Source organism: Lepeophtheirus salmonis, chromosome 10 (assembly GCF_016086655.4).
Source record: "Lepeophtheirus salmonis chromosome 10, UVic_Lsal_1.4, whole genome shotgun sequence".
NCBI lineage: Eukaryota > Metazoa > Arthropoda > Copepoda > Siphonostomatoida > Caligidae > Lepeophtheirus > Lepeophtheirus salmonis.
In genome coordinates this window covers 2,304,977-2,332,217 of record NC_052140.2, presented here as the reverse complement: position 1 = coordinate 2,332,217, position 27,241 = coordinate 2,304,977, and the positions used below count along the sequence as shown (strand labels likewise).

Here is a 27,241-nt window from a genome sequence, read left to right as displayed (position 1 = left end):
TTTATTCCAGATAACATTCTAACATGAAGGGTCTGTTCTCAAAAAAGTGTCTGAACAATCTAGTGAAATTCTTCTTCAAGATTAAAGCCCAAAAGTATTTGTAACTGCACAGTTTCAAGAACGTGGAGAAGTTTGAGTAGAAGGCTATCCAGACTATCGCTAATATTTTTAACGCCAAAGTCCAAACCCTATGCGGGGATTTAAGCTAACAATCTACGTTTCGAGATTTTCTTTATTGTCCCAGAGGAATTTTAATAGTTTCCGTTATGAACGTAAAGCACGGAGTATGTCTGAGTAAGTGCACTATTCTTGGGAGAACTACTTCAATCCATTTGTTTATTCTATCCATCAGATTCATGTATGAACAATCTTAATACGGCGTCGATTTACGGACTGAGTCTCAAGGTTTTTATCTAGTCGCATAGCCATTCTTTAATATCACTAGGCCAAGGAGAGTAGTTGATTCTGAGTATTTAAGAGAAGTAAAGGATTTTAACAATGACAATTCGATCAAGGTAGGAACTTCAGTCTTATTTTTATTCATAGTGAGACTTTTAATAACTTCAAAAACCTCAAATGTATCTTTCATGGTTGAAATTTGAGTTGTGAAGATTTTTATTTACAATTTATTTGACAAATTTTAATTAACATATACAAAGTCTTTGAAATTTTTTTCTTTCAAGACCATCAGGCATACCTTTATTATCACACAGTTGACGGAAAATAACTGTAATAATAGACAGGGCATAAAAAAAATTAAATAAACACACAAAAAAAAACAAATAAAAAAAAAGCACTTAATTTAAAAACATAATTAAAATAAGGTCTGACAAATAAGTGGGGATTTGACTTGAGAAAAGTAGAAGTTAACGCAACATCACGAAAATAATCAACAAAATTATAAAAAAATGAAATGCAGAACTGACATTTAATAAAATAAAATATTAGATTAAAATAATAATATAGCGTTTTCATGTGCCTCAGCATAGTTAATGTACGCCGTTTTGGGGGGGCTAAATAACCAAGTTTCTTAAAAATAAAAACCATTTTTTCACTACTAATGAGACCAACAAATAATAAGACCTAAACCTTACTTTCAATCAAAATATACAAATGTAGCCACTTTCAGAGTATTACTTAAATTTAATTCAAACATCACTGTAGTATTCAATCTCTTTATTTTTAAAGCCTTTTGATAAACTTTGTCAAGATTTATTTCAAATTTGTACATTTGATCTAGTAAAAATATCAGTTATGAGCCCCTTCAATTATGATGCAATTTATGGCGTCAGTTTAGGCTCTCTATAATAACATTTTGTCTCGTATTATTTCGTAACACTTCGTTTCGTCTTTGTCATGTTTCGTCATAAACATATGAATGTCAATGACTTTTTTTTTACATACAACAATGGTTATCTGTTTTTAGTTATTTACATTCACAGTCGTCAGCAATTATTCAAATTGTCTTGTCAAATATTCAAATATTTCTTCAAGAAGATACTCGCTTTTCTTTAGTCAGACAAAACATTAAAAATAATCTTTTATCTTGTCATCGTCTTGCAAAAAATATAAATTTATTTGCATATTTTGGTCACATTTTACTTGAAAAAAGCCATAACATTTACTGTAAAATCTCTAAAATAATAACCAACTTTAAGTTCCTTTTATCGTATCTCTTCCATTTGGCAATGTTAGTTTCGTCAGCTATGACTAGACGAAATGTATTTGTCAACTTATGTTTTTATATGAGGATTACGAGACAAAACGAAATTTTTTTTTGGAATTGGTATCTCTGACTAATCATTTCTTTTCTTTTCTGGATATGATAAAGATGAGACTAAATGGGACTTAGTCGGAAGGAAATGTGACAAAATAATACAAAATTAACACTTTTATTTGGATAGGATTTGACATTTTATAATGACGTATTTTGCTTCTTCTTTAAAATATACATAGGTTGGTTTTTGTTTTTTTGATAAAAAGAGGAAGTTTTCCTTACTTTCGACAAGTCTTTGAGGCTGGGGGTATATAGGTAGTTGTTAGAATTTTAAAGGATTTACCAACTAATCGATAATCAGCAAATATGGCCAATTAAATTTTTCGTGATTTAGCTATAACTGGTTAGGAACAAGTAGCCATAGATTTGTTTTTAAATGACTATCAAATCTCTTCTAAACTGAAGATCGTAGTTTTCCACTGTATTAGCGATGTCATTGTAGGCAATTTCTTGAATTATCATAAAAGAAGTGTCTTCTCTTTTGCTTTCTTCAACAGTAGTTTCTTCGAAAGGTGAACATTTTTTTTCTGTAAGACTCTATATTTTGTTACAAGCGTTTTTCTTCGTTCAATAACACTGGGGGACAATCAGGGGGGGGGATTTGTACAAATGAGTTGAAGACAATAATCGAATTTATCTATGAGCGCAGAGTCTAAAACTTATCTCAGTTTTTCTCTTAGTCATCTGAAATATCTGGAATTATAGTAATTCGGGACTATTTTCGTATAGTCACTTTTTACGCTTAACCCTATCCCCAAATTATAATTAGGATTGATAAAACTTATGTAAAAGTGTTTTTATGGATTCTGTATCTTGTTTTGTACTCGATATATTTTCCTATCTTATTCCTAATACATAGTGACGAAGAATAACATAGCTTGTATTATAGAAAAATATTCAATGTATAATTTAAAAACAATATATATATTTAAAAAAATATGTATCTCCAAGAATTTTTGTTTTATTTTGTAGTGATTCATTTTTTTATGAGGATGTACTTGGAAATAGTCAACATTATCATGATATTTTTTCCGATTTCAATACCAATTTCATGACGTCATCCCTCATAAAAGGAAGATCGAGGCAATAGAAGAAAGATACTTCTAACTTGATCATATATCTCAATCTTGTTTAAATTGTCATTTGAGGGAGTCGATTTTCTCTAAATTTATCTAATATTGAAATGTACTATAAGACGTCTATTTAGTTTAATCTTTCCTACGATTAGCAATATCCGCAAATGTTTTATACAATAAATTAGTACATAAAATTAAGGAACTTTTTCTTGATTTGAGAACAATAAATCCTTGAGATATCCTAGATATTTCCCAGCCAGACAGTCTTTCAATTAATTTAAACAAAATTGTTAAAGTAATTGCTCTTCTCAAACTAAATCGAATGATTCGATCAACTGAGGACATAATAATATGTCTTTGCATTTGAAGATTTTTATGTGATTAAAATATTGATCATATCTAAACAAAGCGAGTTCAGAAATGATTAAAAGATTTCTTAGACAAAATAATGGAAGCATGATTAAATACAATTTCAAAGGTCCCTTGGTGGTGATCGTCATAAGAAGTTGAGACTATTTTGAAATGTTAACTTTTGTTTGATAGTATTATCTTTCCTCTGGACATTGAAAGTTGAATATAAATCAAATGGAACCAATCAATCATCTGAATCATGTCCGAAGTATTATATTTAAATTAAATTGTTTATATTCAGCAACTTACTTCCAATGATAAGTATGGGTTCTTTTAAAAGAAAAGTATAGGCTAAATAAGTCAGAATTCATTGTATTATACTATGGAATGGGGGGGGTTTGACCGCATATCTATGTGTATTGTATACCTTCACCCATAATTAATCTGGATGTCATCTTAGAAAATAATTTATACATAGCTACATAACTCCAAAAATATACATTACGTATTATACTCGTTATGGTATTTCATTGGAAGTTTGATACCCTTCAGCAATATTGAATATTTTTCTACGAACTTTATTTTTTATTTCTTCTCTTACTTCATAAACAGTTTCCCTTATCCGTTGTCCTAATATGTGTACATTTGATTTTGAAACTCCACGCATATACTTTTGTTTGGTGGCCGATTTTTTTTTGTTCACCATAACACTACCAAGATATGTAGGTAGTCACTATATTTTAAGCAACGCTTTCATTTTAGGGTAATATTTGAAATCCAAAAAAATGATCACTAAGCTAAAAAAATATGGTTCACTGTAAAATGATTGTGGTGAAAAGGTTTGGGACAAAAACGTTTGGTGTAATATTGTTGCGTGGTAAAATCGTGCACATGACAAAATTGCTGTGGATATTAGAAAAGGTACTTGGTGCTTAGAAACTCGGCGGCAGCAGAGTTAAAACTTCCTTTTGTACCAATACTTCACCTTTACAATATGATGACCGGTGTGTATTTTGGGATATTAGAAGGGGCCCATAATGCTCAGCAAGCAGCGGCTTAAGAATTCAGGGCCTAGGAGTTCACCTTGACAACCTGTGGGCCGGGGTGTATTATAGCATTGGAAGGGGTTCTTGGTGTTAAGAAATGCAGCGACTTTCATAAAATTTCCGATTTTTTATGGGTTGAATATATCTGCAGAGTTTAAAAAAGAGAATCATTGAGCTTTTTAATTTAATATAAACACAATAAAAAAAGTAAATTTAAAAATCAAAATATAAATTTAAAAAAAATTAACCATATATTGAACAATAATCAAAATTTATGGCTTCAACGACATGGCTCTTCCGTACAGAATTGGACCCAAATCCATTGCTAAATTGCAAAATATGATTGTAAGGTCCAATTATGAAAACATTAACCTTAACAAAAATATAGCCAAAAATTAAAGGCCTATAACCTTTAATTAGATATTTATTTACTAATTTCTCAGATACTATTTTTTACTTTATTATTAGGTATTATAGGTGAGGTTGTTGTTGTTTTTTCTCACCTCCCTTTTTTCGTTTTCTTTTTAAGATTATTTTTGTTTCAAAGAAAAAAAAATGTTTCTATAGAAAAAAAAAAATGTGTGATCTGTAACAACTTATTTAGATTTACATATTTTGTCTGTAATTAACTTTTTAAGGAATATATCTTTCTATTCAAAAAAATAAATAAATAAATAAAATCAAAATTTAACTTTAAATTTTACAAGTTTCTAAATAATTACTCTCTCTATAGATGATAATTGGCTAATTTATTCATAGAATTCTGGATTGATAGAAGTCTATCGACTTCATATTCCCCCTCCCTTCCCTTTTTTCCCCACTTGAGTCATTGATCCTTCGTCTTATATAAACTTTATATACTTACAGAGCTTAGTGCATAGCTTGCATTAATATACATTCTTTCGTTATAATTCTTTGGAAATAAACACATTCAACGAAAATGATTTAATTAAACGAGTTTGTGTTTAAAGTCATATTTAAAAATTTCTATTTTTTGTAAAATATAATTGTTAAGATTAAAATTTGTAATTAAAAAATGTAACGAAGACCGACCCATCGTTGCTGAAATTTGAATATTGACTTTTAAAAAAAAATGTTTAACACAATATATTCAACCTTTATTTGACTCTTATTTATTGCTATACAATTAAAAGAAAAAATGATTCATATGGGGAAAGGAAAAATAAGGTATTTATTCCAGATATCTAGAAATCTATGTTGTCATTTTTTAGCATTGATGTTATGCAAGTATGCAAAAAACAAAAAAAAACAAGAAAACCGGGTTGGGAGGAAAGATAAGAGAGTCACATCATCTCACCACCGCATGAAAGTGTTTCCATTCCCCCCCAATGACTGATAAATGTCTTCTATTATTTAAAATCTAATTATGTATATACAATAGGGTGGAATTTAGTTTTTTTTTTAGGGTTTGAAAACGTTCTTTTGATCTAAAAATATCATATGCTAATTTTAAGCTACTTAAAAAATATTTAGAAGTTGTTCAACATCCAATAACTTTTGAAATTTTAAACTTTATTAAAGAAAAATTTGTGTTTTTGTTTTAATATTACCTATAACTCTATGATTACCTAGAAGGGCTCTTCGGAGTAAAAATGTTGCGTGGTGCATGTATAGGGCTTTGTTACGTTACAGAGGGTGGGCTGGAGGGGCATGTAGCTCCCTCCAAAATCAATGGTTTTTTAGAATAATATTTAAAATTATTAAAATAAATAAAAAATCTAATTTTCTTGTGAATAGCTGTGGATTTTCGATAATATTTGAAATTTCATGATTAACATTTTTATTTAAAAATGTCGATTAGAAATTTCTTGCCTAACAATAAAGTAAATCAATAATTTGCAAGAAATGTCAAAAAATGTTAATGAAAAGTCCAAGAGCTAAATAAATAACTTTATTTTCGGTACCTTTTTGAATAAAAAATATATAGTAAGAAAGGGCATTTCTCATGGACTTATAAGGGTGTCTGTATTATGTTTGTGAGGAAGGAGACTAGTGACTTTAGTTTACAAAAATACAATTTTTATAAACTTATTTTTGTAGAAAAATATTTTTTTTTTTTGAAGTGGAGTTCTAGCTCAGATATTGAGTACTGTTTAAGATGTATAAGTACATATATACCGAACAGCACTATTATCATGTATATACTACACATTACAACTGTTTGATAAAAAATAATTTTTTTATAAATAAAACAGTTAAAAACTATGAGGATTTGCTAATAATTAAATAGAGAGGCAGAAAACGAACGATACATTTAATTAAAACTGTAATTATAAAACATTTGGATATAAATTTTATTGAACTAAATTTGATATTTTGTTCTATAAAATGACTGTAATGTGCAAAATATAGAATATATCTACTAGCAGTTTAAGTATACCGGGTCTATAGTATAAACCAATGCATTCTAAAGGAACTAAACTAAACTGATATTCAAACCGATACAAAACGTAACCTTTCAAATATCTACTCCACCCAAACAAAATTATCCGCTATAAAATAACTAAGAATAAAAATTTTCTTTATTAAAAAAAAAAAGAAATCAAATTATTTAGCTTGCATTTTGTGTCATATCTTTAGTCGAAAATGTATCAAAAAGTAAATTTACTTATATCGATACCAGTAATAATTTGCTCATATATGACTAAACGATTTGATTCGTTTGTTTATGACGATTACGAGACGATGGCGAAAATTTTTTTTTTTTGCATGTTTCATCAGACTAAAATAAATCCTTTGTAATATTTACGAAATAAAGACGAGACGAAAACCCCCCACGTTTTCTGAGGAATGCGCAAAATATTTATTCGTTTTGGGCTTGCATCTACAGGAAACCGCAGCTCCATTTAGTCTAAAACAACATTTTTTGAAAACTGCTACGAGAGTGGGGGAAGTTGAAAACGCCGTTTGCGCATAATTAACTTGTATAGGTAGGGAAGGGCGAAAAGTAGAATATAATAAGCGTTTTAAGGTTAATAAACGAAAAACAGTTGCTCTTTCTTCTTTTTTGTTCAATCTTGAACAGATCTTCGGGGTGTTAACATTTTGCTCTGAATGATTAATTCCCGCCTACTTTTGTTGTATTTAAAAAAACAAATTTATACTCGAAATTATTTATAATTCGGTTTTTGGTGTTATTACACATTGAATCCAAAACGGTGGAACAGATTAATCTGAAATTTAGTAAGCAAATGGAAAAAATAACCAAGCATGTTCCTGAGACATTTTTGGCCTTAGAGGTCATTAAGAGGCTGTTCTTGACCTAGATAAAACTCTCTTTTCTTTCTCTCTCCTTCTCTTCCCTCTTCTCTAATGCCATCTAACGCATTAACGTCAGCGGTTGATTTAAACTACATTCGAACCACATACTACTGTGTTGTGTATATAAAATGATAATGAATAAATATAAAATTATTTTTCTGCAAAAGAACACTCATTAATTTACCCATATGACCTATATATCAACAATACCTATTTATCATAATATCATTTTAAATGGAATTAAAATGTGCAATCGTATATACCAATAAATTTTATATCATTTTTCTGCCAATTCTCCCAAATAGACCTTCGGCAAAATGTCCGTTCGGTAAATTGTCTATTCGGAAAAAAAAAATTGTCCAAATGTCCTAGAAACGCTATTTTAAGTGTTGAAAATTCTCCTCTTTATAGTAGTACTAAATTCCCCCTCCCCCCTCCCAAATCACATAACAAGTAGCTGATGTTAACATGGTCTTAATTTAGAAGTACCATAAGTCTCGCTCCTCCCTTCACATCACAAATTGTAAAAAATGAAGATGAGTTAATTTTTAAACACCGTACACTCATTTTCCCTTATATAATAATAAGATTCCCATTCTCAAAAGATTATTCATCCGCTTGGATTAAGCTTATTACTTCCTCGTGTGGTCGCAAACTTTTTGAATCCGAATAAAATAAATCGTTTTAAAAAACGTTGCCGTGTAGATGGGGCCTAAATGTCACGAAATGTAATATAACAATATGCGACGAAATAAGACGAAATCACTGAAACCAGTACACAAATATTGGTATTGTAGTAACACTAATCTTAAATTTTCAAAAGTTTATATAATAGTCTCCATCCTAATAACATTTTTAAGTCTTTTTGTCAAATATTTTCAGTCCGAACATTTTGATGTATTTATTTTTAAGTGATTTTATTTATCTAAGTACATACATATGTTATGTATTTGCTTTAACATCAAAGATTTTTTATAATTTCCTTAAAATATTATCTCGTACCACATACCTATTTAATACATTATGATTCAATAATTACTTAATTTTCCTCCTCCTCTCCTAAGCAAGGAAACCCCACGGTATTTCAATACAAACTGAATAGAAAAACTCTCTTTGACCAATGATTTAAAGATAAATTAAAGTGTACAACTTATCTTTAAAAAATGAAACAAAAACTGTTTGGAGGAATGAAGACTCTTGTGTTGAAACTAGATTTTTACTATTATGTATTCAAGGTTACCAATCGAGTTATTGATTGAGTAGGGACTATAAAACCCTCCAAATCATTTTTCTTTATCATGATTCCCTAGAAAACTTTTTAATAATAATATAATTAAATTTTCATATAGGTATATAGTTAGATTTATAAAATAAGTTAGTTCTACCGAATTTATTTGGCTATCAGGCATCAAATGATATACCACAAATTCCAGTTGGAGTAAAGATGTCGATACAAAATTAACAAAGACAACGGATAGTTGATTTGATAGTAGCAAAACGGCTAAATTCAAATAGAAGACTTCAGCTGGATATTTTGCCCGATTCATAAAAGCAATTTTACCTGCGGATAATGTCCTATAATTGTCAATAAACCTGATGTAGGCTAGGTCAATTGTTTATATATTTCAAAAAAGTTCAATTACTGCATTGAATCATGTAGCCCGTTACTGTTTTAGAGTTTATCCGTGAAACCCGAACAAATCAGGCTCCTTAAACTGTCGAGAAATGGTTATCCTCGAAACTTCAATATTTCTTCTCATTCTTCTCGTGAAATCGTTGGATCTTCTTTGATGGCCCCTGGGCATCTGAACGAAGTCTACTAGCTCCTATCGAATGATTTATAAACTCCCTCGCTTTCTTTCTAATTTTTATGTGTTTACTGATCAGCTAGCTGGTCGGGATGTTTAATTTTACCATGTTGATAATTTTACGACTTGGGGATTGCTCTACGGTTGTCTTTGTTGTGTTTGCATCAACATGTTTACTCCAACTGGATCACGTGAAATGATCATTCGAAGACCCTAAAAAATTTAGACAGCTTCTAGAAACTTTGATAAATAAGCATTTAATGTATACTTTACATTTGTAATACTTAACATATGTTATATGTATGCAGATCAGATCCCCTTCTAAATTCATCATTAAATAATAATAGGGAGTTGTTTGCTGCTCAAGAATAGCTAATCCGTGTTCAAGCAATCAACGTTCTGGAGATTTCTTAACTAATAAGAGGCAAGAGTAGTAAATGAAACGACACCTAAGAGTAAAATGGTATCAAGACAAAAAAAAAAAAAAACTCCAAAAAACAGCGAACAAAATCCTCCCAGATATTCTTATCTCGGGGCAAGGAGGGCGAGATAAGAATATGTTAACTAAGTCTAGTGTTACTCTAGTTTGTAAGTCATCATTATTTTTCAGAAGTCCCCAATAAGTCAAATTCCTAAGATTTCTTTCCTTTTTTTAAATTAACTCTTGAATATTTTTTCTAATATGCATTTTATGATTTGTCATTCATCAGTTAATTAGGAAGTAGATCATTAATTAATTACGAGCATAATAATCCAAAAAGTATATAAAAATGTATTTTTCATTAATGATGTTTACCAATGGAAGCTCTCCATTGAAATACAAGAATAGTGTTTAAATATGATTGAGTCAACATACCAAAATAGACTAGAGTGACAAAATATCTATGTGAAGTTGACCCATGGGTTTTTTTTTCTCGTATAAAACCCGTAATTTACAACCCGTAAATTCTGAGCATTTATTAGCGTGCAAGTTTAGTTCTTGTTGGGAATCTGAACAGGGATTTTTATTTTCTGAAGCTGCTATTATTATTCTTTCATTCTTGAGGAGAAAACATCGAAGTAGTGGTTTCAGTCCTTATTTATTTGGTTCAGTATAGTATTAGTTTTTGGAGTGGTCTGCCCATGGGAGTGTGCGTGCTCATGAATGAGGAGTAAAGCTGATGTTTTGTTGGAGAGTTGTACATGTAGATACTTTACTGTATCAATCAACTTTTCTCCGAAAAGAAACAGAAAAAGAGCCAATATGAGGTGGTAGTTGGACTATTCTTCCAATTGGGCAATTGTTATTCAATAATTGTTTGGAATTTTTCACATCTTAACAATAGCTCATTCTATTTCAACCAAGCAACGTTTAGAGCACTGATCATCGATAGCTGACAACAAAATACAATTTACATTTTTTTGTTGGCGAGGTAATACCGTGGTTTTAGTCTTTGTTGAACTCAAAGTGGAATTGAGGATCAACATCTTTGTCATTCCTGTCCATGTCCTTGCATGATACGAAGTTTTACATCTATTTATTTTCTTCATCTTCTAGCTGCTTGCAGTTAATCGAATGAAATCTCATGACAGCCAAGGTTCTCTCTTTCCAAACATGATTCAAATTTTCAGGCTTACCATGTTAATTTTTGCTTTTTTTTAATATCAAAAATGCTTACGTTTTACAACCCTAGGAATAGCACTAATAATTATAATTTTCTTATTAAAGAGTGGAGTTTGAATTGAGATACTCGCTAATCCATATTCATATTGGTAAGAAGCAATAACTGTTTTTATCTTTCATTTTGCATCGTAGTTAAATCATGTGTATAACTTTTGCAATGAGAACAAAAAGGGAATAATAACCAGTTGAGGAGGAGTCCCCCTACTTGTTTTATATATATATATATTTATTGGCTATGATACTATTATGTTAATTATCATTTATTATACGGTCGAATTCGGGCTTTAAGTTGCAAGTTTCAAGTTTTTTTTTTTGTATTCATTTGTTTACAAAAAATAACAATAATTCAACAAATAGGCATATTCACGTTTTATAGCTACTAGTGTTGGGGTTCAGTCTGAAAATCATAGACAGATCTGAGAGCGTTATGATTTTTAGTAGACTAAATTAATTCGGTCCTTTAAACAAGTTCAGTATGGACCGGTCTAAGAGAAAAATTCGATTGCCATCGGTTTCATATAAAATTCGGTTTAGACGGATTCTATACATGAATTGTTGATGACGTCAGTTGTGTTTCAAAATTGTGAACATTAAGCTACAATATCATAATATGTATTCATAAATCATATTTGTACAACTCATAAATCTGGAGTGGGGGAGATAATTGGTCTATAGATTCAGATGGAAAATTCCGTTTAAGATCTGAAAATGTTAAATTTTGGCCTAGACCGAAATATCGGTCAGGTAAAAATCACTTAAGACCGAACCGAAAATATAATCATCGTCTAGGAACGATTCTTAACACTAGTATGTACTACAGGAAAAGTATAATTGGCAGTGTTGGATTTGAATATTACTGGAACTCGAAAAAAACATGACCCCAACAAATTCTTAAATTTTTGCAGATAAGGCTTAACTTTTTTTTGCTACTATATATAGACCAAATGAACACATCTGTGCAATTTATTGAAACATTTTAACATATTCCTTGAGCACCAGTAGCACTAAATTTGCGAAAAAGTTTTATTTTTATGCCAAATATATTAATTAGATCTGGATACAATTATTAAAAAATATTAATATCAATTTGTCGTGGTTTATAAGTTCTACTTTGTTTATTTTATTGATTTATGATTTATATAATTAATTTTAATGAAAAATAGCTTTCATAATTCATTTTTATATTAATTTAGGCATATGTTTGAAATCTCTGGAAACATAATTTTTTTATACAACTTTGAAGAGCAGTAGAACCCTCTAAATGATGTACAATTTTAGTTTTTTTAATATTCTTTTTTTAAATTACACAAATTTTGATAATTCATGCGTTTTAAGTAGCTAAAAAAAATACTTGGACGGTACCCTCTAATTTACCATCCTAGTAATCCTCTTCTCACTTATATAAAACAGTATACATTATATTTAACTAGGATCTACGAAAAATCCCGATTGGTAAACTTTACTTTGATATTTTGTTTATCTGATCTAATATTGTATGGTGACTCAATTATATTAAAGCTCTCTTGTAGAGATATATATCAAAACAGGAGGAACTATGATTTCTCTACAACATAAATTTGTCTCTCACGAGTTTGCTATTTATATTTTTTTCACCGAAAAGTTACTAATAAATTTTTATTTTTGGCAAACGAAACTAACCAATTTTGCCCAAACTAAACAAATACTATCAGGGATTTGGATATAACTAATCATTTCTAAAATATCGAATTGGAATATATTTTGATATCAAATCATATCTAAGTAGAACCAATACTTGTAGTACCCCGATGTCATAAAAAAATGACTTTCCTATAACGTAATTCCTTAAATTTCCTTAGCTCCCACTCACTCCAAACTATATAATTAAAAATGTTTCCCCGGGAAATGAGGAACACTAGTGACTACCCCGGTATCACTATGATTAGTAGTGGTATACCCAACAATATTACTTTCTACTATAGAAGCTATGAATGGTGGTTGTGTTTAAAAAGTAGTAAAATCAAATATATGTAAATAAACTCTTTGTTGTTTCATTTTTATTTTCAATCTTCTCATTGTTCTAAGGTAGAGCATTTACCTCTCTTAAGATAAGTTACACATGAATGTGAGTACATATGTACAACTCTTCGTAGAGAAACAAGTCATATATATATATACATGTTTGTAAGTACTGTACATGTATTGTATCTTTGTATAAGTAGGCACTTTGATTTAAAAACATCTTAAAAACCAGCTTTCTGCCTATATCTAGGGTAGACCGTAGATACTTGCAACAGTCCGTTTTTCTCTCTCCAACATTAAAAAAGTCCATTAAATTTACATCAAACAAAGTTTGTCTAGATGCCACTCATTTTTTAGTATTACTACTTTCCTTTTTTTTTTAAACCAAGAACCTAATATTTATTCATAAATGATATAAAACAAACAACATCACTACAAATATATTTAGAAAATAAAAAAGTAATAGAAATAAAAAGATAGAGGCGTTAACAGTCCCTCTGATGAATGAGTTCCTTTAAATCTTAACTCCTTATCGAATTGAACGACTTCATTGAGCCAGTTACACAATTAAAACATTACGCTACAAATTTAAAACTCCCATAGTCTTTTAAATCCAAGAAGAGATATAAGTCTTTCGCTAGTTTTCCTCATTCTAACAATTTTTTTACACTCATTACATACATTTAGACGTTGATCCATTTCTCTGTATCTTTGTTGATTTAGAAACAAATGATTTTCCCATTTATATGCATTGGATATTGTTTCCTCTACATAAAGAAAAACTTTTGATAGATCTTTGTATAGCCTTTATTACTATATTTTCGTCGCATAATTCACTGTTCACCATTATTACAGGGAATGACTGAACATATTCCGTTTTTTTATAATAAAGAGCCTTAAACGCTCTCCCAATGAGGGGCTGTAGTTCCAAAGACAAGTTTTGCTTTGATAATATAGAATAAAACTCCCCTAGAAATCATTTGTTTCGCTCTCCGTTTTTCATGAACACACTCACATGTAACTACTCAATACCTATATCAATTGATACTGTTCTATCAAAAAGAATCAAAGAATAATAATTAGAGGTTGATAATTTTGTAATAGGATGGGATGACTGATGAGTACTTTAGTCCCTAGTGCGCTTACGAACATAACACAATGTACCATACAAAATGCACGGAAGAGTTAATTCATTTTTTTTATATTTATTCAAATCTGACCATACTGAAAATCCATATGAATTATGATATACACCAGAGACCATAACAAAAACAAAAGAAAACATATTTGATGCTACATGCACACGCCTGTAATATTTTATTAATTCGACTGCATTGTTATTTCTTTGTTCAAAAATTTGCACAAGGGAGGTTGAAAAGTTTCCGACCTCAACCTGAAGATGCCAGTACTCGTGAATAAAAGCTAGTCACATCTATTACCATCTGTTGACAGTTACTCACCAAAGTTTCAGCCATTTTGGACGACCAGTTGTTATATAACAGTCGTTTGAGTACGTTGATGTGAGAGTTTTTGTGAAATTGACAAAATCGAGTATGGAGTTGTCATTAAGTATTTGCTTTTAAAAGTGTAACCTTTAAATAGATTCAAATACTAGCAGACATATGAAGGCTTGTTGGGTTTAAATTTGAGGGGTCTAAGTCAATCCAAAAAGAGTATTGTCAACAATTATTTTGCAATGAAAAACGCCGAGTACTATTTGGACGGGTTACAGTGATAGGAACATCACTGGGAGAAGGGTTTGTAGAGTAACAAGGAGACTATGTTGAAAAATAAAAGATAAAATTTAAAAAAAATGGCTTGTATTTTTGTTGGGTTGGAAACTTTTCCGACAACTCTCCTATATGATGTACATTAGGGAGTACTATATACACTGTACCCTGTGACTTTTTTTAATACATACATTCATACAGACAGATAATCCTTGCATTATTAATATAGATTATTTCTCAGCTTGATTTTATTATTATCAAAATTGAAACTCACTCAATGAATAGAAATTTGAGATATATTCACGCTCAGTATAAAGGAGAATGTTGCAACATGTGTTGAAATTTTATATTTTTTGGTTATTCTTCTTTTATATTGTATATATATAATACCACTCAACATCAATCATCCTTTTTAGACAGAGTTTAACTATGAATAGGTTTTTGAGAGTGAATTTCTCCGGTCTATGATTAACTCATGGGGGATTTTTAATATAAATCTTATTAGATCTTAATATACTATAATAATTAAAATTAAGTATATCAAGCATCATGAAAAGTCTAGTTATTTATTCATCAAAAAATATTATTTGCTTAATTTTATAAATATCGAACTTAAATTAAATATTATATAACTTTTGGAACCGTCACTGGATATGAGGAAGGTTGCAATTTGTTGAAAAACTCTATTGATTGGTATAAATTTCAAGTAGATTCAAACAAAAGCAGACGTATATAAGTTTGTTCTGTTAAAATCAAAACCATCTCGGAGTAATTAAGTCGCTTACAAAAAATATTGCAACTATTGTTTGACTACTATGTGTGGGAGAAAAAGGTCTGTGCTACTAACCACCAAAATATCACCATCCTTAAGACATTTGTAGGGGAGCAATAAGGAAAATGTTAGCGTGAAACGTAAAATTAGTGTGCGAAAGGCTTAAGAACAGGTTGGAAAGATATATTGCTGCAGAGGGCGGCATTTTTGGAAAGTAATATTTCTATATATTTATGTGGTCTGTCAATCCAAAAGCAAGCTAGAATGATTTCAGACTCACAATTGAGTGTGGATTACATTTATATTCCACCACAAATCATTGTCAATTCCGAACAACAAATTATTTTTAATAACCTTTTGGGTGTGCTGCAAATTGTACGAAAAGTACCCTCAATTAATTGTCACAATAAAAGAACAAGAAATTGATAGATTATCGGAGGCAAATAAAATCAAATATTTGCAAACCTAAGCTTTCAGTGACTACACTTGAACTTTTTTTCCTCTAAAAAAAGACCAATAAAAATGGTCTCAATACCAATACTTTCTCCATTTTTTTTTGGTTGTTGTTATGAATATTCCATAGCTATTCTTTGTATAAAATTTAGCCTAATGACAAACAACTACTCTGAGTCTTCAAATTCAAAATAATAAATTGATATTGATATCATATTAGTAAGTAAATAAAAGAAACCGAAAATTTACTCAGTAATCTTGATAGATTAAAGAATGTTTGCGAGGTGAGCAGCTTTACCATTATGATGAAGAAAATAAAATACACAAATATCACGCCGTAATTTTTTTTTTTTTCCTTAACAAGACCTTTTCTACTATCAGTACAAGAAGTAACGTAAATCTTAAGTTATATAAAAGCACTTGGATTATATTTATGATTTAATATGGAATGAATGACTGCATTATATATTGATTAAAAAAACCTCTTCTTTATATAAAAATACCTTAGTATTGTCATCCAATTTATCATAAAGCATCTAAGCCTCACACATTTAATTATATTCCTAAAATATAATTTCACCGATAATATTAATTAAAAATAGGTTCTAAAATTTGTTAAGAGGTTGAAAATACAAATATACAAATTGTTTCATAATAAAATGTAATTAGTTGAGAATGTTGCGCGTTTCGACGGGAGAAAAGAAAAACTTTTTTCTTTTCTCTCCTTCTTCACTTTAAATATGTAGGTAAAAAAAAGAAAAAAGAAATATTCTTGTCACTACAGGGCTTACGCTCATTCTTACTCTCTGTTTTTCTTGAGCACTACAACTACTGATTACTTTATAATTATATGTTCTGTATTCAAGAATTAAATAATGATATTAACAACTTTCGAAAAAAAAGATATATATATATATGGTCTATAATAAATCATTTAAGACTAAAATGGACAAAAAATTAGGTCTTTATTGACTTATGCAGTTTGTTAGTAGAGGTTCTCCTGTGTCTCTTTCCCAAATAATAATAATAATAATAGCAATTAACTTATTAATTATATTTAGTCTTCATCCATCAGTGGCAAGTGAATTTTTCATTTCCTTCTTTTTGTCTGAAATGTAGACAGTAATTGTTTTCTTGAAAAAAAATAAAAAATATGAGTTTTGTTAATGATTAATTAGGAAGGATACTCATCATAGTAAGGGTAAACGTCTGGAATACGTTTTTCTAAGGTTTGACCTTTTTTTATGTCTGCTATATAAGTTATAACTAGAGTTGGAATGGAATCACAATTTTCGAGATCGGTCCACTTAGATTTTTTGAATTCTTCTTGTGTTAGAACAATATATCAACTTTCAAGATCGAGATTGAGATATTTTGCTCAGGTGCAAAAGTGTGTCAAAATTGAGTGTGGATTACATTCGTATTCTTTGACGAATTAGCATCAATTCCCATCACCAAATTACTTTATTATTTTTATTATTTATTACATTATTAACCCTTTGGGCCAATATAAGTCTCTTAAATCAAATAAAGGTTCTCCAATATACATTCTTAAACTCTTGTGTAATAAGGGAAAATAATAGAAAATGAGTGACGTCATCTTCTGTCGTGTCATCAAAGGAGAAATTTGTCTTGTGAACAACATTTTTATTTGATAATCGAATGTTTTGAATTTTGACTATTCGAGTTGATGTAATATCGATTTTTGCTAAAAATAATGATCGAGGTTGAATAATTTTCAAAAAAATTGTCGACTTAATTTACTTAAGTGTAGCTTTTTTCGAATTTGAGTAATATTCGAAACAAACCAACATTAGTTGTAACACAGCAAAAATATCAAAAAGAGTTGTCAAAATAATAATAATAATGATTCAAAATTGTTACAAACAAACAAAAAAAATGTTTCCTTCCTTCACTCTCTAAGTAGACAGAAGGTTAAAAATCATTTGACCTTCCCGTATTTTAGAAGATGTATAACAAACCTTCTTTTTTGTTTTGATTATTTTTTTTTTTTTGCAATATTTGACTTATGAGTTAGTTCCATAAGTCAAATAAAGTTATTAATAATTAGTCTAACCCTTTTAGCAATATACCTTTTGCATGTCAAACTACCTACCTATATATGTCAATATTGCTTATAGATCTTTTAAAAGACCTTGCACAATTATATGTTTGAGTAAAAACCAATAAAATATAAATGATTTTTTGATAATTTGAGTGATTTTTTGATAAGTTTTGGCCTGGATGAACCTATACATGCCTTTTAAAGCGTATCAAAGACAGCTTACATAGTTATGAAGATAAGTTAAAAATAATTGTATGTTAACAGGAAGGAGTTTTAATCTACCTCAATAATAATTATTCATTCCCAACAATTTATGAGTAACGGATGTTCCCAAAATTATAAGCGAAAAACAATATTTAAATTAAATGTTTAGCTCTTTTTGGTCAAATTTAAAAAATAAAAACTCTAAAACAGTGGTTTTCAAAAAATTTAAATTGCGTAGGACTTGAAAAAATATCAGAATCTACAAGTACCATTATTTATTTAAAGCTTTTCACTTTTTGACTGAATGCTAAGTAATATGTTGAATGACCTTTTATTTTTTTATATAAAAATACATATTTTGGATGACTTTTTTTATAAACGACGTTCTGGTTAAAATTTTTGTGAGCCATATTTTTTGAATGACCTTAATTTTTATATATAAAAACTTCCCCATGTCTACTGAAGCCCTAAACGTACCCATAATGAGGAGTTCATGTTCCACTGATTGAGAACCACTTTTCTAGATATAGAATAGATAAGAGTATACATGCAGTTGACTTATTAATTTGATGAACTGCCTAGACAAAAATTCGGCTTTAAAAGGTACAATAAATTATAATTTAAAAATAATAAATTCTACCAAGCTACGTTGTCTACCGTTCTTTCTAATATATTGTTTAGCTGCAGTTAAAATCAGACCAAACGAGAACTAGTTTTGAACGAGTTGAAAACGACTAAACGCTTTAGATAAACAAAGTTTGAAGATATCATTATTATAATCAAACGAAAGTAAACAATTATTGTTGCCTTTATAAAATCCAAAGATTTTGATTTTTTGACAAAAATAATTATGCCTAACATAACGTCAATATCCCAAGATCTTGGGCTAAATCCCAAAAAATGTTTAGGCTTTTTTGTAGCTTCCAAATAGCATATATGACAAAAAAAAATGGCAATGGCCTTATAATTAAGGTGAGCAAGCCCATTTTATATTACCGCGTCTCTTTTTTACTTGCAAAACTGTATTATCAACATATCAGCCTTTATAATAGATAAATACACAAACTAAAAACTTTTGCTGATATATTTTTGGATCTAGAATACTGTCAGATACATTTTCAAATTCTTAAATCCAATTTTAGTAGATAAATTTGGTAAATAATACCATTTTTGAGACACATTTCAATGTAGAAGTTTACAGTATTTTAGTAATTAGCATATAAGTTACACAATAACATTCACAATTACTATTATCATTATAGATAAATTGATAAAGAAGAGATTTGATATCTACAGGAAATTAAATAAGTACTGAATTATCTTAAAAATATCAACAAAATCCTTTTTATTAAACAAAATCTATACAAGCTTTATTCTGGTATAATTCCAATTTCCTATAATCTTGATAACTAATAATATTTCTTCCCCATTAATATTAGCCTTAATATATATTGTAATAATTTGTGGAAAAAATTATTATATAACCACTCTTTACAAAATATCTTTTTTACCTACTGTTATAAGTGGTAATGGGTCAAACTGTAGGTATATATAAAGATGGAATTGTCTTCTTTTCATTTATTTTTATACATTATTGTGAATGATGACAAAATAGGAAGCAAAATGAAGAAAAGATACTCAGACCTCCTTTACGTGGGAATGACAAAAAATGAGATTGCCAAGATTGTAGTCGTCCGTCTAAGGCATATGTTCCCAAACTTTTTTTTTTAGCCCATCAACCTTTTCTGTAGGCCCCTTATTGATTTTTTTAAACTTAATAATGTTATGTTTTTAACAGCTTACACAAATATTCTCACTTTGATAGGAATCTTTTTTTACAAGTGGACAATTGTAATAAAAAGACAAGAGAAAAATATTTTTATTGAAAAAACACAAAATTCATATAATATTATAGATTGGAACGAAACAAATCAAAAAGAAAAATGATTATCACATTCATAAAATAAAAAAATAATGGGAAGGGTGGGTTTGATTTCTGATAACGATTGGTCAACATTTGGCCTTAAATTACTAAGGTTTAATCTAAAGTCTCTACGTTCAATAATTTTTAAGTTGAATATAGTTTTACCTTTAGTGCTTGTTGACAAATTTTTAGTTTTTCATCAATAAAATGAATTTCTTCATTCCTAATAAAACGAACATAAATCCATTAAAATAATTATGTTATAATCATTAATATTTATATCAAATACATTAGTTTATTACCGGGCATTGAACTAACAATTGAATCAATTTTGAAAGTTCTTTTTTCTTAATTCTTTAACAAAAAAAAGTTATAAAAAAAAACAACTACTTCTCGGAATCGACTTAAAAAAGATAAATATACTAATCGAAACAAATAGTAAGTTTAGCGCCAAGTTCCGAGTCTGTAAGTCCATTATCAAGAAACAACTTCATGAATATATAAGAAATGACTACTTGGACGGCATAAAAAATTGTATTTCCCTTAAGAATTAATAAATAACTAGGAATACAAATAATTTAAACATAGCATTCACGGGGCTCAAAAAATCACGAGTACACTCTCGGCGCAGCTCGTTTTTTTAATTAACTGGATTGCTCTTGCTCTATATCTTAAATTTTGTTTGTTCCTAACACAGTTATTTATGATTGATACATCAAACAAGTCCATGCAAGTCTGATCAAGTATAGGAAGTTTTTCACGGATGTTCTTACCTGTGTAATCTGTTTTTGTGCACGTTTTTATTTGTATATGAAGTCGTAGCACATTAAAAATAAAGTAGGCATATCAAAAATTTTATGAAACGGTATTAATATTTAAGCATAAATATCCAAAATATGAATTTATTATTAGAATTATATACTCAAAATTTCCGTTATGTGTAATTATGTGATCTGCTTATAATTGTATACCCCCAAATTTTTATTTCGCTAACATAGACCCCTGATAGACTATCTTAAAACCACCAGTAGTTCAAAGACTAGTTACACTGTGTGGATAATGTCATCAACAATTTAACTGGCTTCCGAGTCGAGTTGGACTTGATAGGTAGATCAGAAAGATAAATGCCGACTTCAGTGCTAGTTTGAAGACTAAAATAAATTCTGACCCAACCATCCAGTATGAAGAAGGTCTTCAGTAGTTCTCGCTCTCGTATCGAGGCTGTTATTACTGCGGGGAGAGGTGATTTGAAAAAAAAAGGTCCAATTTTTATTACTTTGCCTGATTGTCGATACATTTTTTTAATTTATAAAGTCAAATATTTCAGAAGGCTCATTTATTTAACTAGTGCTTATGCACCTTGTATACATAGAAGATCCCATTTTAACAAAAAAATATTAATTATATTTCTTATAAAGCAATTTCCATTGTTAGTAGAACGTGTGATTCGTTGTGGAATTTTTGCGTAAATATTATATTACGTGCAAATGTATTTATTCTTTATTAGATTGTACGTTTTAGATATACATATCTGACTTCCTTCAGGAACTCTCTTAATGATAAGGCAACGTGTTTTTATAACAGACAATGATGGGGAATAAAGAAGATATTTGTAGGGCTTCAATTATGATCCTTTTTGTCTGATGCATAACATAATATAAAGTTAAAAAAAACATAAAAATATCTACAATATAGGAGAGGCAAGTTGCAACAGTCCCTACTCCTCTATTTAACAGCAAAAAAAAAGAAGCTTGAGCAATAAAATTTACATGACAGTTGTACAATATAAGTTATATTATTGGGGGGGTAATCATTCATATTTATAGACTTTTCTTTTAGATATCCAATAAAAGCTGTTTTTGAGAGGTAAAAGTATTTTTTGGGGATCATTATTTTTCCTATACCTGATATCATTTAAACTATTAATCAGTTTCTTATAAGTTGATATAATTTCATTACAATTCAAAACCCACTCATTGTGAAAAAAATTGTGAGATATTGTAACGCTACGGGGACTGTTGTAACAAGTAAGTGCTACAATTTTCCATTCATTCTTTATTTATTTTTTGATATAATTACAATGTACAGCAATCATGTTTTTTAGTCAGGGCTTAAATGTTTCTTATGACTCTTCTTGTTATATCTTAATCTACTATAATGCCTTGAAATGTAATAATTAGAAATAATGAAAAGTCTAGTAATTTATCATTTAGTCTAATTTTTAACTGAAATTCGTTGTTTTTTATACTGTCTATGCCTACGAGGATAGTTTAAACATTTGACGAGCTGAATTCAAATGTAATTTGGGATAGAGTTGGAGCCCACCGTCCAAACCTTATTTTGCCAAGCCCGTAAAGCCTGTTGCCCGAACCTTCAAACTCCACATTTATTTCTAGTGTAAAATAATTCCTTTACAACTAATCGAGGACGTCATTTTTGATAAAACACCCTCCCAAATGATGAAATTTTTCTTTTTTGCTTGAATATTTTTTTTGTTGGGAAGAAAGAAAAATTAAAAAAAAAAAGGTTTCTAACATATGTTTAATCCTGCGGACACCCCTGTCGTGTGATATTTTGGCAGGAAAGCCAACGCCTCGTAGCCCAAAGTCCGATATTTTCTACCCATATCCACCCCTAATTTAGGGTTAAATAATTGTCTTGTATACAATGGTAGACATATGTAGGTATGTTTTGTTAAAATGAGCCCTTATAAATCAAAAACAAGATGTATTCCAACTGTTCTTGGTCTAACCTAACTAAAATCTACATATTATGTACATTTCTGGATATTCATGAGGAAACTCCGTGCTTTCTATTAAACAATTGTTCTCCTTTTTTTAGGTTGTTGTTTTCAGATTCTTAAAACAATTCTTACCTGTTACATAATCTAACGTGATTCATAAAGAAGAAAAATAGATAATCCTTCTTACCTACAGGGTGCGTAGTGGTTTTGTATTTCTGTCTGGATATTATAGACTGGTCTGATAACGTTATTATTTCAACTAATTCGGCTCATCTTCGGTCTACGGTCTGCACTAAAATATTGGTCCAGATCACGACTATCTTTTTCAAATTAATATTTATATTTTCTTTTTTACTGTTTTCATGAGTTGGCTCTTGTATGGTTTAATAGAGCTGACTCTACGTGTTATATTCTAAATAAAAGTATGTTTATGACTCCAATCAACAGTTGAGTGATTTGGGCAGAGTTGTTCATAAGTCATTTGTATACAAGTCCAAGTCAAATCTTTGAGCTCGTGTCAAGTCACGATTCTTTTCATTTCAAGTCTGAGTCCATTTTTAAGTCTTTTTATTCACGTCTGAATTTTTAATTTCAATTCATTGCGTGGAGTTACAAGTATTTAAGGACCTATAATAGGGATGGGATTGGATAGGACTAATTCTAAGTCCCAAATTAAGGAGTGATACAACCCAAGTATGTTGAGTAACACAAAGTTGAACGTTTCTTGTACCATTGTCTTAGTTGAAGAGAAGATAGGTTGGCATTTTTACTGGAGTGTTCCAAGTAAGACCTACCAATCTCAAGACCAGCTTTTTGTATGTATGTGTCTCTTAGGCCCTGTCCTCAAGGCATGGTTTCAAAACAATGCTTAATTTCTTTTATTTGGATTTAAAAAGCTATGCCTCCACTTGGGAAGGAAATTGCTTAATACGAGCCTGTTAATTGTGTTGATTGAAACGGGAAGAGTATTTTGATTTCCAAAAAGTACCTGGACCCCCATTACTCGCAGTTTTAGGGAGAGAGTGTAAACATTTTGAAATTAGTAAAATTTTGGTTAAAATTTTGAGTCTTGTTTATTTTCTTAATGTCTTTTGTCCTCTTTTTATATTATGAAAATCAACTTAATCCATAAAACCGGACATTTCATGGATATATAAAATAGTCCCCCGTACCTCTGGACATGATGTAAAAGTGGCCAGCTTCAAGTAAATATTGGTCTCCAACATATAGTTGCAAAAATAAATCATTTTTTTGATAACAGTTATTGGCCCCTCCACTTTCTAAAACAGTGTGCAGAGCCTGTTCTTGTTCAAAAGTGACTGACGCCGCTTAATTCATTTTGGTTGGTCAGTAAAAATTCACTATTTATTTGGCAAGAACCGGTTCTCTTACGAATTTTGAAAATCGTTTCGAGGGTAACCAGCTTTATTCTGTTTAGAGGTTTGCTAATCGGTTCGGACCCACGATTTGTGACATCACTAGTATGTAGAATCAAATGTAGGAATACTTTAGTTGTTGTTTAAAAACAAAAAACCATCATTCAAAGTAGGTATGCATTGGATTCAATTAGGCCGAGGCAAAACATAACAATCCTTGTCATCATTTGAAAAACGATACCCTCACCACCAATCATTATATGGGAGGGGGAGAATAAAAAACAAACAAAAACAATAAAAACAACTGCAAATGTACATAACCCTAGATATGTACATATAAATATGTAACATAAGAAGTCCCTCAGGTCATATTATGTGGTTATAGATGTGCATAATAACTTTACACGTATTAATGAATGAATATAAACTAATAAAAAACAAATTGCAGTTGGGTTGCCAAAATGTAATTTACTTACCTATCTATATATTCGATACATAATATGTAATTACAGCCAAATAATGAAATATTCATAGTTGGAGTTGTAATTTTTTTTTTTTTTGATCCAGAACGCGTTTGATATTTTTCCTTGTTTGCAATTAAATCACTTTTTTATTTATTTTACAAAATCTTTTATCCTTTTTCTATAATTTTTGAGGAGGGAAAATTTAAGTATAGAATATAAAGACGAGTGCATGTCCTCATGAAAGACAGAAAGTAAGAATTTCTTGGAGCCGTGTAGACAGATGTATTTTAAAATCCCCAAGTAATTTATTGATGCTCTAATTTTAATAGTGCGGGAATACATCTAAGGTACACATGAGTAAGGAAGACAACAGAAAAACCATAGCACCGATATCCCACACCATTTTTTGAAACACAATAAGAATATATAATTTGTGATTATATTAACATTTATCCCCTTTTCGAAAGTCGAAAAGATGAAGATGCAATGAAGATTGTTATGCACAAAAAGAGACTAAAAACAGTCAATTTCTCTAATTATTTATTTAATACTCATTATTTACAGTAAAGCTAAATATTTGAGTCTAATGGGTAAATAACACTTGAAACACTATCAGCTGGGAGACTAGAGTAGAGAGATCAACGCGTGATATTAAAATATATTGGAATTGTTAAACTAGTGAAAATAACTTTTCTAATATTTTTTATTCAATAGGTGGATGAGATAAGGTTGAAATAGGTCAATGCAAAAAACGAATAACTCATGTCTTGGGTTGTAAATCTTGAGCATTTTTAGCGTGAGTTTTGTTGTTGTTGGTAACCTGAACAGTGTTTTTTATTTTCTAAAGCTGGTATTATTATACTTTAATTCTTGAGGAGATAATATCTAATTAATAAGTGTAACCACGGGAGTGTGTGCTCTTGAAAAACGTTGAGTAACACTGACGATGTGTTGGGAGTTATACGTTCTAAGTCCTTGATGAACTCAAGAATAATTGATGATCGAAAATGGAGTAATACATTTTTATTTTCTTGTCAGATACGAAGTGGGATTTGTGTTTATTTATCTAGCTTACATTTAGCTTGACTTACTTAGTTTACTAGTAATTTTCGGGTTCTTTTTTGCATACCGAAAGTCCTTACGATTTAAAATTCTATAAATTATTTTAATTATTCTCTACGATGCCTATATTTGTAAAAAATATGTCATTAGACGAGTGCAAGATTTTCTTTTGCGAAAACTATAACAAGTTTTCTTATTTTCCAAGGCTTTTATCATTATTCTTTTATTCTTGAAGAACGAACATATAGGTATAATATATGAATTATTAGTGTCTGTGTTCTTGAATGAGAGATTACTTTTTGAGAAGTTGAAAGTGTATGTCCTTATTCACCTCCGAGTAGAATAAGGAGCGAAAATGGAATAACTCCTGCCTTTATCCTTGCTAGATACGGAGATAGATTTTTGTTAATTTAATGAAGCGTCCTTACATTTCTTTGTTACTCTCCTTTCAAACAATCGTCAAATTGTTGGGGTAACTACGTAAATTTTTGCTTTAAAAAAACAACAACATTTCGGATGCAATTCCGCAACATGGGACATATTACGGTACATATTTGTATGAATAAGCAGCTATAATCATAATTCAAGAAATAATTCACCATAAAGCAACGTCATGGAATTCCTATTAAAATTGCCATTGATATTTACACAAATCACATGTTGTTATCTATCTACATGTTTTACCTTCATGTAAGTGTGATTCTTATGTATAACTTAAAGCAACAAAAAATTAATTCAATAATTAAATCTAGGTATATTTCTCGGATTGAAAAATGTTCAATTAGAAGTAGATACCACAAAAAACAGATCTGAAAGATACTAACGATTGTTCATCTCTGAAAAGAGATGAACAATCTGTTTGGGCCACCAGGCAGTGTCAGATCTTCACCTGATTCCACGAAACCAAGCTGCGACGGCCGAGTACACCGTAGTGGAGATTCTCAGTAAGTCGTTGATGTCAGCATTGTCTCGTACTGAAGAAACCTCCTTTGAAGAGGAAAATGTTGTCTGACACATTAATGGCCATTTTCCAGCAGGATGGTGCTCCTGCTCACCACTCTAAAAAGGCACAAAAGTGGGGTTCAGACAACTTGGATTCTTTCTGGGGCAAAGGCACATGTCCTGCCAACAGTCCTGATTGGTCTCCCATTGAAAATCTGTGAGCCTTAGTCCAAGGGAACTCAATGAAAATGCGCCAGCAACTTCAGAAGATGAATTTAAAAAAAAACTAAAACTGACAAAAGCTAGGGAAAAAATTTCACCACATACTTTGAATAATCTGTATGAAGGGATGTCAAAACGCATAAAAATGTATTAAGCTTAAAAGTTGTCATATTCGGAAGTAAATAATGTTTTAAAACAAAAAAAAATCACTTGTTCAGGTTATTTCTTGAAGTTTTAAAAAAAAACCAATATCAATTTTTGGACAAACTGTAATACCTAA

General features: G+C 29.9%; 1 long non-coding RNA gene across 5 annotated transcripts in view; it reads left to right on the top strand.

Annotated features, from left to right (window-relative positions):
* LOC121125155 (uncharacterized) overlaps nt 1–27,241 on the top strand; it is a 207,626-nt gene that overhangs the window by 1,172 nt on the left and 179,213 nt on the right. For all 5 annotated transcript variants that reach the window (XR_011782068.1, XR_011782069.1, XR_011782070.1 and 2 more), the window contains exons 3-4: nt 11–294; nt 353–515. This is a non-coding gene — a long non-coding RNA (uncharacterized lncRNA). The remainder of the gene's footprint in view (nt 1–10; nt 295–352; nt 516–27,241) is intronic.